The sequence below is a fragment of the Apodemus sylvaticus genome, chromosome 15 (assembly GCF_947179515.1).
Source record: "Apodemus sylvaticus chromosome 15, mApoSyl1.1, whole genome shotgun sequence".
Taxonomy (NCBI): domain Eukaryota; kingdom Metazoa; phylum Chordata; class Mammalia; order Rodentia; family Muridae; genus Apodemus; species Apodemus sylvaticus.
This window is the reverse complement of record NC_067486.1, coordinates 49670082-49682917: the sequence shown is the minus strand read 5'-3', so window position 1 is coordinate 49682917 and position 12836 is coordinate 49670082. Positions and strand designations below refer to the sequence as shown.

The 12836-nt window shown below is 39.2% G+C and overlaps 1 protein-coding gene across 10 annotated transcripts in view; it reads right to left on the bottom strand.

The window, feature by feature from the left end:
- Bbx (BBX high mobility group box domain containing) overlaps nt 1–12836 on the bottom strand; it is a 237747-nt gene that overhangs the window by 165684 nt on the left and 59227 nt on the right. The window contains exon 1 of one of the 10 annotated variants that reach the window (XM_052158060.1): nt 4787–5019. The exons of the other annotated variants lie outside the window; for them this stretch is intronic. The gene's annotated coding sequence lies outside the window, so the exon portion shown is untranslated. Of the gene's footprint in view, nt 1–4786; nt 5020–12836 lie in introns of those variants that run through there. 10 annotated transcript variants of the gene reach the window in all.

Here is a 12836-nt window from a genome sequence, read left to right as displayed (position 1 = left end):
ATATGCAATGTCTAAACAGTTACTTAGGTTAAGATTTTAAGTCTTTATGGTTTTCTTGGTCTTTATTGTCACAGACATACATACAATCTGAACACAGCCATATCCCCATCTCACAGGCTGTTTTAGTTCTTTATTTAAATGTAGATAGTTCCTATTTAGTACTGCTCAAGAATTAGCTAATTCTACTAGTGATCTATTTGGCATATGTCTTTATGACTATATAGTTCTATAAGGCCCTTACATACATGGATCCTGGTCCTAAAAACATTCAACCTTATTTCCAGAAAGTAAAAAGACCTAGTTAAAAGCACAGATATGAAAAAACAACAGAGTATTCATAGAAATGGATTTCAGGGTGTGAGACAAGAGGACAAGCCAGGAAAATGTAACCTTGTATTAGGCAAGTGATACAAAATATGTAGAACATGAAGATGTAAAACTGTAGGAGCAGAGGGACAAGGAATGCTCCAAAATGAAACCCCACACAGATTAGCCACCTTTTAGACTAATGAAACCACAGGAGGCTTTCAAACTGTGAAGACCAACACAGCATCAGGCCTCATTAGCCAAAGCACTGGAAGAACAGACTGCCCACCCAAGTATACTTGTAAAGAAAGCCATTGTTTCTCTAACTGCTATTGAAGATGTCTCTGAAATATTAAAATATACTTTCTTTCCCTGTAAGTACCAGACAGTGAATGTAATTATACTTGTCACTGCTGATGAACAGACTGCTCCTGTGGGACCATCAGTTTCACTGGACCCTAAAGAAGATGCGGACATCCTGTAAGAAGGAAACATTTGGGCTCAAGGCTATTCAGTCCTGGAAAGTCTTTTCTTCTTCTTTGCTGCACTGTTTAAAATCAATTTTTCAAAGCAGGAGGAGAAAAGGAGCTTATTTTCCTATAAGTCAAGGGAAGGAAAGATAAACCTAGTTATCTGAGCTCTTACTGTATCACCGCAGCTTTTCTAAAGTAATAGGGATTCTTGAGAAATCTGTTCCATTTGCAACACTGTTAAAGCAATGAGTGCCCCAGGGCAAAACCTGGGACTAAGAAAGGGAAAATCCAATTCCTGGGTGAAGAAAGAAGGGATGGGGGTGGGGAGGGTGGCAAGGCAGGACCCAAGCATCTACTAAATATGTTTTAATGTATATGTTTTAATGTATATGTACAGAGCTACAACAGAACCTCCCCCGCTCTACGCCTCAGCTTCTTCACCTGCAAATTTGGAGACTGGCCATGTATGTACTTTATCTTACTACATAAAAGCTCCCCATGCTGATCTCCTTGCCCATCAACACTGATGAGGTAAAGATGCCAACACGGAGTGGGGGCAAGAGAGACTACCAGGAAGGTGGAAGAGGGAAAGGGGAAGGGGAACAAGGAAGACGGATGATAGGGGTATCATCTAGAGCTATCTAGAGCTCCCGAAAAATATCCAAGATATCCAAATTTCTAAGAAAACTATTCTCTGCTGTTAACTTAGGAACATTAATTATTTCTCTCATTTTTTGTTTTGGTCAGAATAGGAAATGAATAGCAAATCCATGAGTGGACCACATACTTCTGCGTTCTGGGGTTAAGTATTAGTATCCAGAAACAAGAAAGCAAGGACTCAATGCAGAGAAGCTTCCTGCTTCCTTTCGGGTCTCCCTGCCATTCTACCCTGATGAGCTGCACTGGGCTGCAGCTGCATGCACACTAGGAGCACTGCAGGGTGCAGCAAGCTGGCCCTGCAGAGGCGAGCAGTGCGACCTTACATAAGTCACCTATTCTTTGGCAAAACATTTCCTTCTACTCTCATCAAGTGTGTTTTACAGAGGCTCACAGGGGAAAGGTGCCTGCTTCCAAGACCAATGACCTGAGTTTGACTGAGGGATCAACATGGTGGAAGGAGAGAACTAACTCATAAAAGTTATCCTCTGACATATACACACAAGCCATAGCAAGTGTGTACACAGACAAGCAAACAAGCAAACATACACTCACACAAATAAATAAATGTAATAAACATTTTCAAGAATTTATGATAAATGCATTTGATATTTCATGTTAAGCCAGTAGAATGTTCTGGATAGGATAAATTTATGTGGACACTGACAAGTTGTTAAGTCAAGTGGATTTTTAACTACAAATTGCAAGTATTGAGTAATGAATTGAAAGAATCACTGGAGAGAGAGATGGGCTGGATGAACACCATAAACTGTAAACCCAAATGGGTCCACAGATCACTCTTATACATGGTTTCTAGATGTAGAGTGGTGATGCATGTGTGTAATCCCAGCACCACCCGGGAGTTTGGGGCAGGAGGAAGAACAAGTTCAGCTGGACTCTATCTCAGAAACAAACAACCAACAAAATGCACTCAACAGAAGAAAAATCTGACACCGAGTAAAGCTATGTTACTCTTCATATGTACAACATCTAATCCACTGAGTTTTTTCCACTTTGTTTCATAGTTGTAAATCCTAAAACTACAATGGAAAAGAAACCCTATGGGTTAGAGATGGCTCATTGGTTAAGAGCACTGACTGCTCTTCTGAAGGTCCTGAGTTCATATCCCAGCAACCACATGGTGGCTCACAACCATCTGTAATGAGATCTGACTCTCTCTGGTGTATCTAAAGACAGCTACAGTGTACTTACATGTAATAATAAATAAATGAATCCTTGGGCCACAGCAAGCGAGACCAGAAGGAGCGGGGCAGGAGCGAGCAGAGGTCCTGAGTTCCATTCCCAGCAACCATATGATGGCTCACAACCATCTCTGCTACAGTGTATTCATATACATAAAATAAAATAAGCAAAAAAAGAAAGAAATGAAATGAAACCCTATAAGCACAGAGTAGAAGAGGACTAATTTGATCGTGTGAAAAGGACCTAAGAGCCTTAGCTGACTTCATGCAATCAAAAGTGCTGAGGTCAACTTAACCACTAAAAACCCAAGCAGGTGGTTTAGAACTACACACCATACAGCTACACAAAAGGACACTTCAGTCCTAGACCATCCATCCTATTTATCTAAGAGTGATAGTGACATAGAAGGCCAATTCCAAGAAGGTGAGTCATCAAAATGGTGATGGACTTCTTATGACTGATGAAGCTAGGAATATTCAGCCTCAAGACGTCAAGTCTTGGGAAGGAAATACTGTTGAATATCTATCTGATGGGCTGTGTGGGACAGAGTTCAGAACTGAGAGGACACACGCCGAAGCAGATCTGGCGACCACAAGGACAACATCCAAAATGAATCAAAACCTGGATGTTTAGGTGATGCAACTGTTTAAAAACCTTGACTACATTAAAAATAAGAGGAAATGATTTCAAAACTATCAATATACTGGCTCCACCCCCAATCAATTAAATGAGAACCTATGGGAGAAAAGAATGGGTAATAGTAGGTAACAAAAACTCTGCTTGGGTTTCTAACATGTAGCTGTATATAAAAATGACCACAGTAAATACAAGGTGCCCACCAGTCAGCGCACGGTGTAGGGGGATTCCTCCTCGGGAATCTGAATTAGATTTACCTCCTGTATCTTTTCTGAGCTAGAATCATTCATTCACATTCTTCTGTGGTGATAGGAAGTGAACCACAACTTTCTTACCACTGATTAACAACCCAGAGCGCCACAGCCTTTTTACATATTTAGCGCGCCAAATTCAGCATTACCCTCCATGACCATGAAGATTTGCTCTTTGTAAATATTTGCGAAGAAGTTAAGTTAAATCTCCTTTAAAGGAAAGAATAGTCTCCTAGATAATAGAACTTAAGTTTGGGTTATGATACTTACCATCTATTCATGACAATATTTTCAAGATTTCTGTGTTAATAGTGTGTAAGAGTATTCACACCGTCATTTGGAAATAACTATAATTTAATTTCAAAATGCTACTAACTGAAAAAATGCCAACCAACATTTAAGAATTCTAGTTTCTTCCAGGACAAAAAATAATTAAAAGCAAGCATCAAATACTTCATAGTTTGTACGGTCTCTGACACTAATAGCTTATCCAATCATGTATGAAATAAAATATTGTACGTTTTTCTATTTTTGATATTTTCTAAACTTTTCTGTAATAGAATATCCTGATTTTAAGTAGTAAAATGCTCTACAGTTCCTTCAGTAATGGTTTTATTGTTATTCATAATCCTTGTCCCTGACTACTGAATAAAAACATTATGATCGCCCTAGAAAAGACACAGCCATGTGTATTCAAAACGGTCTGGGCAGGCATCACTGGTCATGGGCTAGGCTTCTGGATTTGAGTGACTCCTCCAGATTTTTCCATCACCATGTAATACAGCCTCTAAACTTTAAAGCCCCCACTTCAGATCGTGGTAAAGCACCGACCATTTCCTTTACTTTTGCCATCTGCCCGCTCAGAAAGCTACTAATGAGTCTGAAGCTTCTTCCAGGCCACTCGAAGTCTCTCTCATTAATCTTTGTCATGTGGTTCATAAATAATGAGACAGGTATTAAAGACCATCATCTTGTTTACTGACAATCGCCACTAAAAGAGTCTGGAATAACACCTTGGATTTCACTAGACCCAGGCAGGCTGGGGCTGTGGGAGTTCTGATGCGGGGACAGAACACACAGACTTAACAATTATATTTTAACAATCAAGCTAGTTAACTGCACTAGGTTTCGAGTAATGATAGCCCCTTCCATATCAAAACGGAAGAATTACGATCATACAGCTATCTGAACAGCTGCTGGTCGGACGGGCAGTTCTCTCCACAGCCAACATCAGTCACCTTTCGTTCTCCAAGCACATACCTCTCACAGAAATGTTTTCAGTGCAGCAGTCTACTGAGCTGGTTGTGACACCGGCACGATGTGACAACACAATTCATGATGCTTTTGCTTTTTTCAGCCTGCCCCTTTCTCTTCTAAGAAGTCTTTTCCTCGCTTTCCACAACCCCAAAGAAAACCAAATCAACAATACTTTCAGAAAACCTGCCTTAGTCTTTCAAATATAAAGCTTTCGGTGAAGGCAGACCAGCTCTAAAGAACAGCTTTCAGAGAAGCAGGAAGCTGATCTGAACAGCAGAGAAAGCAGGGATGGGGCGGAGCAGAAAGGAACTGAGCTGAGAGCGCAGCACAGGCAGTCCTGGCGGCTTCTAGTTAGTTATTGACAGTTTCATCTAATAGCACGGATTTATGAACAGGAGCATCAGGCCTGTCGTCCCTTCTCTTTCTTTTACGAATCTCTGTCAATCTAGTGAATTATTACACAGGGAAAAGTAGGGCCTCCAGTTGCAGGGAAATGATGTAAGTTTCCCACTCCCACCAGCCCCGGCTCTACCAATCCACCTCTACTCTGACCTGTGACTATCCCCTCCCCCTCTCCCTCCTGCTGCCGCCCAGGCGCTTAAGGCCGCTGGGCTTCCCCAGCCCTGGGCTATGGGGTGGCCGAAAGTATTCAGCAGAGAATAAGGAGTATTTTTTATTTCATTTATTTATTTGTTTGTTTGTTTTAGGAAACTCCTCGAAGAAAAAGTAAATGCTTTTCTATTTAAAAAATAAAGATAACTAGCCCAAAGCTAGGCAGTCCACAGGATAAAGGATATTAGGCAAGAGCGGGGTAAGGAATGCAATTTAGCCAAAGGCAACAGATAGGAGGTAGCGCAGCATGCAATAGTGGAGTCAGGAGACTCACAGGTCTACATTCCTCATACCACCTCTAACCTGGGGCCTACTGGCTTAACCTGTGGTTTCCTTCCTTGTAAGAACAAAAGGAGAAATATAAATATCAGAGATCTCTTGAATGATGGGAATTTTATGAGTTGACCCCTCCCCCCAACCCCTACCCACAAAAAAAAAAAATTAATAATAAGGCAGGAGCCAAAAAAACAATCTGTACACAGTTACAAATAATTCCTTATATTAAGCTACGTAAAACATGTTCTGTCAAGGTATATAGCCATGTGAACAAGATATATACTGGAAGAACAAACCGTTCAAGTTGATCCTGATGTTGGAAATTTATACAGACTTTTAAGGTTCTGAAGACATGCTCAAGAAAGGACACCATTAAACAGACTCATGGAAGCAACTAAGACCCGTGATATTACCCTAAGGTGACAGTTATTATTTACCTGGATCAGTCAGCACTATTGTTCAAATTTAAAGGATACACCAAAACTTAGGTAAAGTATAAAGATATAGATGACAGATATGAGATAGATGGATAATGTGTTGTTTTTAATTAAGAGTTCATAACACACGTGGTTACTAGGCTTCAAAAGGGAATATGCAAACTCCTGTCAGTATCTGGCTTCCAGGGGTAAAAGGCACAGGGGTATTATAAGGCCTCCTAGACCACTCTGAATCTCCCTTCCCCAAAGCTGGCCAAACTTTAGGTCACTCCCACAGAGAATGGTGGCTTTTCCTACCTTTCCTTCCCCGCCACACTTTTCTCCCATTTTATACAATTAGACACACACCTCACATCCAAAAAATATTAACTGTGAAGAGAGTAGGGAAAAATTACCCAACCTCTTGACAGGACACAGGGACAATTAGTATTGCCAGTGGACCATGAATGGCCCTAAACTGCTCATTCTGCAACCCCGGTAGCTTTGCCAACTCGTAACTTAAAAGCGGAGAACAATCAATTGAATCATCCGCTGATAAATCGTTAAAGATATTTTTAACTGATGGATCACTATGCTCATGAACATAACCCACAAATTCTCCCCCAAAATATTCTCATTCTCTTCAAGGTGCCTATATAGACAAAATTTCACATTGTATACATTAGAATTCTTGAATGTGAATCTATCAATTACAAAAAACATTAATAATGTGTTTCAATAAAAATACATCTAAATGTACTTTACCTCTAATATTTAAAAAATTCTTGATTTAATGCATATCATTATGATCACTATAATAGGTTTTAAGCAAGAGCCATAAGGTCTTATAAAACTAAAAATTTTATCACAGAAGTATAATGAAGTGTCCCATAATAAATTTTAAAACAATCGTAATAGTAAGGTAAAATCCAGTGAGAAAAATAGAGAGTTTGAGCACAAAAATAAACTATAAGATTTCAAACGACTGGTCGGGCAGTGATGGCGCACGCCTTTAATACCAGAACTTGGTAAGCAGAGGCAGTCAGATTTCTGAGTTCGAGGCCAGCCTGGTCTACAGAGTGAGTTCTGGGACAGCCAGGGCTACACAGAGAAACCCTGGCTTAAAAAAAAAAAAGATTCCAGAGTGGCCCCTGGTTCTGGAAAGACTCAGTGAAGCAGTATTCCGCAAAACCAGAACGGGGAAGTGGGAAGGGGTGGGTGGGAGGACAGGGGAAGAGAAGGGGGCTTACGGGACTTTCGGGGAGTGGGGGGCTAGAAAAGGAGAAATCATTTGAAATATAAATAAATTATATCGAATAAAAAAATTAAAAAAAATTAAAAATTAAAAAATTAAAAAATTAAAAAAAAAGATTTCAAACGACTAAGGGATTGTAAATGGATAAGGTAAAATAACTAAGCTACAGTGTTTGACTAAAATAATTATATTTAAGCAGGAAAAGAACACATCTTACTGACATATCCAATATTTACAGTAAAAAAAAAAAACAAATATACCATTTAAACTTATGAATTTCTTAAAAGAATAAGTCTATTTTCCAAACTCTTTTACCAGAACAATGAAGAACATCATTTTGGTGTACCCCTTCTTCCTAATGTAATACTTCTCGGGAATCAACAACAACAGGACAAACAAAAGCAGGATACAACATCCTAGACCTTCAGATGGGCCACCGGAGTGACTAAGTTCTTGGCTTGAATACTGTTCTTGTTTCCTAACTTTAAACTAATCTGCAAGAAAATCTTTCCCAAATAGGAACCTTGCTTTCATCACCTACTTTAACCTTCCCTGGTGTTTCCCTGGCAATTATCATAGCACCAATCCTGCTGAGTGCTCATGTCCCTCAAACCTGGAGGCTCCTTTTGAGGAACTCTGCATTTCTACCAGGGGGCTGAGGAAAGTGAAGCCCAGGCAGGAGCCGGCTCCTGTTCAGGCTGCTAGTTCCTGCTTACACTGCAAACTCCAGAGACAGAGCAGGAACAGACCTCTAACAGTCTTCTTAAACGTTAATAACTTCTTAAACAAGGGGAGCTCATAGGCGCGGGTTCCAGTTCAGACTGTACAGCACCAGGTTTTTCCCCTTTGGGTCAGGCTCTTCCGATCACTCCTCATCACTGAATGCCTCCTGCATGAATCCTCCTCCCATTCTAATTGTTGTAGGTGAAAGTCAGCCAAAAGTGAGATCTCTTTAATCCTAATAAAAACAGATTAAATAATGTGACATCCATAAAACACATCAAGTTTGTGGCACTTATTTCCTGAGGTCATACAGGTTCCAAATCAATGATACCAACCAACTGCTGAATAATATCCACAACGTTATACATTACAATACTTATTCTGTTAACTATACGTGTTCCAGCCACACCTCAAGCTGCTCTGCTAGAACTGTTTCTCAGGAAAGCACAATATATTTTAAATCCATGATGCTGGTTTATTTTAATATCGAATCCATTCCCATCCAATCATTCATACGAATCCTTACTACTTTATTAATTATCTACTCACTAAATGTCTTTCTTTATAGTTCCTTTTGGGACTTGAGGTTTCCAAAGCTCCTAGCTAAGCCCCTGCACTCTCAAACTTTTTCAAAAATAAAGGGAAGCACCAAATAAGTCTTTGAGTTTTAAGAAATAACACATAAAATCCAAGTAACATCAACTGGAAGACAGTTGATGGCCTTTGATGCCTTAAAACTTAACTTGTATTCCCTGTTCTGTTTTAAGTATCCATATTGTAAGTTAAGCCCCCCTATTCTCACGAATTAATATATATCTACTATTATTGTACTCTATAAATACTACTATCATTTCCAGGCACTGACTACAAATCTAAGCCTCATATATACTTAAGAGAATTGCTCAGGATTACAAATCAGAAGCTGAATACTAGATGAATGTGAGCTTGCAGGCATCCAGCAGAGGCCCTGAGTATCAGCCCTGGTTCACTAAGACAGCAGCAAGGACAAGTAGCAAGAGTCCTGCCCACCTGTGACTCCATAAGGCATCTTGCTTTAGTCAAGAGCTCACATTCTGTTCTTACTCAGATCTGGATTTGAATCCAGAAAATTGAACTGAGGGTAGGTTATATAATTTTCTCAAACCTCAATGACTTCATCCACAAACAATAATAAATAGCACTTGTAAGGGATCAAGGACATGCTATTCTTAGTATATCATCACAGTTACCAGTACAAGTTTTCTAAGTCATCATCATCTTATAATGTAACATATCTTTCCTCATCTAATATCTCCAATAATTCTGTTGTATAGAATTATGATTTTTTTATTCTTCTTTTATCAATAAAGAAAGTGTCCAATTTGCCTAGACCATAGTATCACATAAAAAAGATTACACCAATGCTAATTAACATGACTATGAAACTCCCAATCAAAACTATAGGCTCTGGAAATAATCACATTACCAATCCTTTCGGCCTCACCCTCCCCACCATCTGCATCTCATCTCTATCATCTAGCTTTTCTGTAGTTACCTTGAAGATCTTAGGTCTAAGAAGCAACCCAGTAATACCATAAAGGTAATACACATTCTTGGACACAGAATGATGAGAGTAATGGCTTCAAAGAAATCAAAAAACAAGTCTGGTCCCTAGAAGAAAAACAATATGCAGCAGAACAGAGGAACTATAAAGGCTTGATACCAAGAATTCAATGCTGGGAGAGAAAGCAGAGCTTAATACCAAATTATATAAGATGCCTAAAAGAATAAAAGGAAAGGCGGCAAAGCTAACGTACGTGCTAGATAATCTTGCCTACGTAAGAACTGCTATCTGACCCTGTCTGTGTGTGGGGTGGGTGTAAGTGAGCATTTAGATTAACTATCACTGATGACGGTGCAAGCATGATGAGAAGCTTTCACATCTCCAAGGATCAGGATACCAAGATGTCCCTCAACCGATGAACTGAGAATATAGTTTTCTGGCAAATCTTAAATTACAGATTTGGACTAGAGCAGTGACTCAGAGGTTAAGAGCCCTGACCACTCTACCAGAGGTCCTGAGTTCAATTCCCAGCAGCCACATGGTGGCTCACAACCACCTGTAATGGGATCTGATGCCCTCTTCTGGTCTGTCTGAAGAAAGCAACAATGTATTCATAGACATAAAATAAATAATTCTTAAAGAAAATTACACATTCATGCAAAATTTTCCTGTATTGCTTTGAATATCTGTTTGGGCTTTTAATTAACATTTTTTTCTTATACCTTCTATTTAAACCTATAGCTTTTTAAATTTTTCTTTTACTACAGGGTTTAGGGAAACTCTTATTTCCCATTTTCGTTCACTAGCATCAGGCTATGTACTATACGCATACACATAATCAGTTAGACCACTAATGGCCCTGTGACTCAGTTTTGGTTTCTCCATTTGTTCTACCAAGCAGGACCCATGGCCCACACACATATAAAATCTAAGTACCTAGTCCTCAGTGTGGTTCTCACTTAATTTATCAGAGTTTTTAAGAGTACTTTCTAACTCACAGATTCAAGATTTGTTTTGCCACTGAAACTACTCCCAAAGACTTATGCTAGATTACTACAAATGATTGAGGTTTAGTAGATTACTGATTGTTCACTGGCAAGTAGTTGGGAAAGTTAAAAAGGACACTCCCCTTAAGTTGACATTTCAGTTTGTTTACCTGAGTATCCAGTCTAATATTCAGTTTTCAGACCAAAGATACAACTCAGAGTCATGATCACTAAGAACTTATCAACTACCTCAGAGACTTTATCAAGTTTGTGTGTGTGTGTGCTCACGAGTGCCACGGGGGATTAGACCCAGGATACTAGGCAGGCTAAACAAATGCCCCACCCACTCATCCATAGCTATGACACCTTATGATCATAATACACCTTTTTTAAAATGAAAGAAAAAATAATCAATTACATTTTTGTCCTCACAATCTTTCAGATTTTACCAAATACACAAGTCATATTAAACTAAAGAATTAATTAATTCCTAATATATGCTATAGGAACATCTAACAACAAACTAAATTACATTCATAGAGTCAAAATATTTCATTGACATTTTTGTTATCAAAATTATTATAAAGGCTAACTTGTATTAATTCACTGGAAGTTACAAATTCCATCACCACACACACACAATTCTCCTTTCCATAAAGTGATTTTAATCACTTTTATTATTCTGCCTCAATAAGACATTCTTTTTATTACTAGACATTTTGACATAAACAGATGTCACTGTAGGGCATGGGCCTTTTCTTGCTTGTAAGCTGCTATCAATATTAATAGTGTTGGTCCACTTATTTTTATATTTTCTACAAAATAAATCATATGATAGAAGTATTCTCCCAACTCAGAGTACATGGTTTATATGTGTGAGCTTGCACGGGTACTGCATGCCTGTGTGCCTGTGTGTGAGCACATTTCCACGGAGGCCAGAGAACAACCTAAGATGCTCCTCAGGATGCCTACCGTGTTTTAGGAAACTTGTCTCTCATTGGCTTGAAACCCCCACGTGGGGCGGGTAGGATGAAGGCCTCTTCCCTCTAACCACCCCAGTTTTGTGAGGGGCACCTCGTGCCATGGGTTCTGGAGATCAGGTGCACAGGACCTCATGCCTCCCAAGACAAGCACTTCACTGACTATCTTCTCCACTGCCTGTGTGTTGTTTTTATCTGATAATTTTCCCAAGGAAAATACTTCCTTCTACATCTTTTATTTCTGAGAAGTTTAGAATTTGAAAGATACAAGTGAAGTCTTTTAGCAAAGCCTTTCTGGTTACAGCGACACATAAAACTCACCCACAACATCCAAATGTTTACTAAATGAAATTTAGCAAACATATCTTACAGATACATTCACTACAGAGGAAACCACCAAGGTCACTCTTATTCCTGCTTTACAAAGAAAACAACAACAGAGCCACAAAGGTGAATCAACATTTAAGCTGTAACTAGGTTTTCTTACTCCAAATAGGGTGCTTTTAACATGCCGGAAAGTCATCAAAATATGTGTCAACACTGTGCAGGGAGCGGGGAAAGTGTGCAGACTTCTAAAATGATTCTTGCTTCTCACCAACCACATCTAATTAACTGTGTGAGTAACCAAAGGCTTTTACATTTTTAAATGTAAATTCTTTTAATTCCCTAAATGTGGTTTGATCTATTATTATTACTATTATTAATAATAATTATTATTATTTCTGTGACTTTCTTTACCACCCTATGAAAAATAATGTCAAGGAAGTTTTCAAGAAATGGTGTAATTTTTTTCTTTAGATGGATATCATAGTAAGATAAATCTGAAGTCTTTCTTTAGATAAAGCACCAATGAGAAAAGTATTGATGTGGTTCTTTACTTAGTATGTCATTTCCTCTTTAAGACTGGATGGGTGGTCCATCAGGGATGTCATTAACCTTTGGGAAACTGGCTGATTCCTGAGTGCGGGCAGTCCCTGGAAGCAGGCAGTATTTTGAGTTGTGTTAGGGAAATAAGGTCATGAAAGGTCAACAGCTAAGTTTCCGGAGATCTTGGACCAGGCAGACTGTGGCTCCATTGGAGCCGCACATGACTGCACTGCCGCTGCAGAGTGGCATCCCCGCCCCCACACTATAACACGGTTCACTCACCATGATCCGCCCTAATCTACATGGTGGGCACAAGTCCATGACATAGCTTTTGATGGTGAAATTAATGATGAGTCAGTAAGCTTCAAGATATGAGACATATGTGGCCATCATGG